Source organism: Gekko japonicus, unplaced genomic scaffold (assembly GCF_001447785.1).
Source record: "Gekko japonicus isolate JY-2015 unplaced genomic scaffold, Gekko_japonicus_V1.1 scaffold8, whole genome shotgun sequence".
NCBI lineage: Eukaryota > Metazoa > Chordata > Lepidosauria > Squamata > Gekkonidae > Gekko > Gekko japonicus.
Window position 1 is genome coordinate 1,521,284 of NW_015167057.1, and position 4,893 is coordinate 1,526,176.

Sequence of the window (4,893 nt, forward strand, 5' to 3'; positions counted from 1 at the left end):
GTAATTGCTTCCTTTTAAATTTTAAATGTACGGGGGGGGGGGGGTTGAGCATGCGCAAAAATCGCCATTCTCTGAATGGCTGCCTATGTGCATGCTCAAACTGTCCTTTTAAAAAAAACACACACACGCAGACGCCCGCAGCGTGTGAGCGGGCGTCCACCAGAGGGCTCCGCAGACAGGAGGTAAGTCTGATCGCGTTTCTGCCGGCATAAACTGCACCGGTTCCAACCGGTGCAGTTTATGCCGGCAGAAAGGCCGCGTCTGAACGCACCCACTCTGTCTTTCTCTCCATTCTGCTTTGTAGTGATCTTTTTTGGAAGAATACAAGTCAGGTGCCCTAGTGCACACCTGGAGGGGAGGGTGTGCATTTTTTAAAGCGGTGCAATTTTCCCATCGCACAATTTCCCTTCTGTTGGCCCCGCCATCTTCCTTGCCACGCTGCTGGAGCACTATAACAATCGCTGTTGTTTTTTTAAGCCCTCAAAAAGCATTCTGTTTGTTGTTGTTGTTATTATTATTATTATTATTATTCTGAACAATATATTCAACAGTACATTCAGAACACAAATTAATACCATGCAATAATCAACATTCTCAACCCGTAAGAGCCTTTTAAAAATATAACAGATCTTTGTAATAATAATAATAATTTTAAAAAGCCTTCTGTTTGCACAGCGGGGAAAGAAGACGCAGGGGGAATGGTGGCCAGTGGAGGAAATCTTCGTTGCTGATGGGAATGCCTCTTGCATTCACAGTGGCAAGGAATACCAAATGGAAATTCCTCTCTAGGTGGACGCAGCCTTCATGTAGATGCTCCCTGGACTAGCTATGGCAGCTCTAGATTATGTCCCCCCCACAGCCTCTAGATCAGGGGTCCTCAACATGGAACCCGTGGGTGCCAGTGTGGCTGCCGACACCTTTCCTGGTGCCCACCAAGTGTTTCTAGGAAGTGGGCGGGGACCAGTGTTCCCTCTAACCTGAGTTAGTGTGAGCCAGCTCACAGTTTTTTTAGCCTCCGGCTCACACATTTTTGTCTTAGCTCAGGAAGGACGGCTCCAGAGCAGACTAATCTATGCAGTAGCCAAATTGCTCACTCACAACTTTAATGCCAATAGCTCACAAAGTAGAATATTTGCTCACTCCACAGCTTAGAGGGAACGTTGGCGGGGATGGGTAGGGTTTTGCCCAGGAAGGCTTCTGATTGGCTCTTGGAGATTTGATTGGCTGTGCAGATTTTTTTTAAAAATGTTGCTTTGGCAGCGGCAGCTACTGCAGCATGAGCATCTTCGCTGTGTGACTTCAGTTAAGCTGCAGCAATCATTTTGTAGCTGGCTCCACCTCCTGCTGCAGCCATTCTGTGGCAACCATTTTGTTGCTGTGGCCACCATACCGTATCAGAATTCCCACAGGCTCAAAAAGAAGAAGACCAAGAAGAGATTGGATTTATACCCCACCCTTCCCTACCTGAAGGACTCTCAGAGTGGCTTACAATCTCCTTTCCCTTCCCCTCACCACAATGAACACCCTGTGAGGTAGGTGGGGCTGGGAGAGCTCTCTTGAGAACTGGCCTGAGAGAACAGCTCTGAGAGAACTTCAGTCACGTCAGCAGCTGCATGTGGAGGAGTGGGGAATCAAACCCGGTTCTCCCAGATTAGAGTCCACACTCCTAACCACTACACCAAACTAGTTGGAGACCCCTCCTCTAGACATAGCAAGTTGCAGGAGAAAAGGAAGATAATAGACATTGGGGACACCATAATCAAGTAAAAATCAGGGATAGTCCAAGAGATTGCTCTGAAGTGCTTCCTCTGGCTCTTTCCTTGCAGTTTCTTACTGCCCTACAATCCTACTTCAGCAACAAGGGCATCCCCGTGGACAGAACAGCTCCTGCCTTCATCTTCCCCTTGATGGAGCATGACACGAAGCATGGAACATGGAGCATGATGGAGCATGGAACACAGGAAGATCAAGCTCTGGTGACGCTGGAGCCCAGGGGGTATGAGTAGATACACCAGGAGGGCAGGTGAGCACCATTCCCACACTTCCGTACTACTCGCTGGTAAATTCAGTGTGGTGAACCACTTTTCTCCTGAAAGGAGGCAAGGGAAACTATCAGGAAACCTTCCATATGTTGGAAAATTTGGTAAAAGTAGTTAAGATATTCAGAGCTTGCAATGGGTCTTTGTTCACTGGAGAGGAGGCATATTCTTTCTATGCAAAAATCTTTATTTCTAAAGGGAAAGGTACATGGGAAATCTACAAAACAACAAACACTTAAAACTACATCCTTACTGTTACAAGTACAACAACAGACTGACTGACCACACGCTTGGTAATGGAGATTCTTCTTTCTTCTTGACCCTAGAAGGAAATCACCTGAATATATTAACCAATTATTGTTAGTAAATAGGCTCCAGTTTCCTCGCTTTCTCCCCATTGGCTTTGCACCAGGTTACCTTCCGGGTCAGTCTAAACAACAGCACACAAGGTAAACACATTAACCCCATAATGACTGAATTTAGACCTTGCAACACACATAGTTCCAACACCATGAATATAGGAAGAGCCCTACTGGATCCAGTGGTCCATCTAGTCCAGCATCCTGTTTCACACAGCCGCCAACCAGTCGCCCTGGGGGCCGAACCTATTGGGTTAAATGTAAAAGGAACTCATTTGCCTTGGAAACACAGAAGCTTTATGCAGTATCCCTGATCTTCCACATTTCCTGGTTAAGGGAAACCGCTGTTCAGACAGATCACAATGATGACCTGACTCCAATGGTAACAGGAGAAAGAAATTTTACTTACAAAAATAGAAGCACATCTTACATGACATATTCATATAGGTACATTTAACTTTAAAAAAGGTTAACTTGCTTCAGCTCCAAGCCCAGGCAAGAGACAGAAGAAGAGACGCCCTATATAAGATGAAAAAGAAGGCAAGCAACGACCAGAAATGCTCAACATCTAACTGATGAGAGGGTGGGGCCAACTGCCAAGTGTATCTGAGTCCAGCATCCTGTTTCACACAGCCGACAAGCGGTCACTCTGGGGGCCAAACCAACAGGACACAGAGGCCAAGGCCTTCCCCCTGAGGTTGCCTCCTCCACTGGGTTTCAGGGGTCTGCTGCCTTGACTATGGAGTTTCCCCTCAGCTAGTAGCCATTATGGACCTATCCTCCATCTAGGAGCCTTGCTGCTGCTGTGTTGTATAGACAGTTGCAGCAGCAACAGGGGAGCTACACATGCTTCTCACTAGGAAAATCAGGGGAAACCTGGGAAACCACAGGAAGTGCACAGATGTGGGGCAGTATTCCCTCTAAGCTGAGTAAGTGTGAGCTAGCTCACAGGTTTTTAGCCTCCAGCTCACACATTTGTCTTAGCTCAGGAAGGATGGCTCCAGAGCCAGCTGATTGATGCAGCAGCCAAATCGCTCGCTCACGACTTTAATGCCAGTCGCTCACAAAGTGGAATTTTTGCTCACAAGACTCCACAGCTTAAAGCGAGCATTGGTGGGGAGGCAGGGAGAAAAACACCAGTCCTGCTTCCAAACACAGTGTGAACTCAGAACAAATAACTTGTGTGGAACTGACAATTCTGCCACGCTGGAAATGGCCAGAAAGCCATACTGCAGACAAAAAAATTAAAGGCAGCTCTTATGAGCGCTACAGGACTGTGCTTAGGGTTGCCAAACTCCAGGTGGTGGCTGGAGATCTCCTGGGATTACAACTGATCTCCAGCCAACAGGGATCAGTTCACCTGGAGAAAAGGGCTGCGTTGGAAGATGGACTTTATGACACTGAATCCCACTGAAGTCCCTCCCCTCTTCCAACCCCACCCTCCGCAGGCTCCACCCCCCAGATCTCCAGGTATTTCCCAGCCTGGTGCTGGCAACTCTGACTGGGGCTGAGGTGGGGAAAAGGGGGGGGGGCAAATTGAATTAAGCAGCAATTATTTGGGGCAAATTACCTGTTTCCCAGCCGTAGTCTCATCTGTTAAATTTCCCCCTTTTTAATGCTAATTCTCTCTTTTGTTGTTTTATTTATCCATTCAGGTGAAATATCGTCCCTTTGATCATGTTTACCCCAGTTCAACTCCACTTGACTACTCTGGGAGTCACAGTCTGACTTTTTATACATGCCGGAGACTTGTAGCTTTGAGGATTACAGGAATGAATGAATCCCTTTGTGTTTTAAGCAACCTCAGCCTCAATAAATTCTGCCTGTGTTCCATTCCTTTGTTTTGTTTCTTTGTTGCTTGCAATAATTACTTTGTACCTATCATGGGGGTGCTTTAGGCCCCTCTTAGAGCCATGGCTCAGTGGCAGAGCCTCTGCTTGGCATGCAGAAGGTCCCAGGTTTAATCCCCAGCATCTCCAGGTGAAAAGACCAGGTAGGAGGTGATGTGAAAGACCTCAGCCTGAGGCCCTGGAGAGCCACTGCCAGTCTGAGTAGACAATACTGACCTTGATCAGCTGATTAGCTGATTCAGTAAAATGCAGATCCAGGTTGGGAAACTCCTGGAAATTTGGGGATGGAGCCTGGGGGGGGGGACAGGGACCTCAGTGGCATACAATGCCATACAGTCCACCCTCCAAAGCATCCATCTTTTCCAGGGGCATGGATCTCTGTCTATGGAGGTGAGCTTTACAAAATTCCAGGGATTCCCAGGCCCCACCTGGAGACTGGCATGGCATCCCTACTTGAAGTGAAAGTGGTAGAAAAGAGCAAGGGTCCAGTCTAGCTGTAGCTGAAGAAGTGAGCAGTGACTCACACAACTTTTGTTAGTCTTTAAGGTGCTCCTGGACTCTTGCTCTTTTGTACTGCTACAGACAGACTAACGTGACTACCCATCTTGAAGTGGAAGGAACATTTCCAACTGTCACACCCACACT

General features: G+C 47.5%; 1 long non-coding RNA gene across 1 annotated transcript in view; it reads left to right on the forward strand.

Annotated features, from left to right (window-relative positions):
- LOC107111490 overlaps positions 1 to 4,231 on the forward strand; it is a 9,487-nt gene extending 5,256 nt beyond the window's left edge. The window contains exons 3-4 of the long non-coding RNA XR_001482561.1: positions 1,827 to 2,023; positions 4,054 to 4,231. This is a non-coding gene — a long non-coding RNA (uncharacterized LOC107111490). The remainder of the gene's footprint in view (positions 1 to 1,826; positions 2,024 to 4,053) is intronic.
- The last annotated feature ends 662 nt before the right edge of the window (positions 4,232 to 4,893 follow it).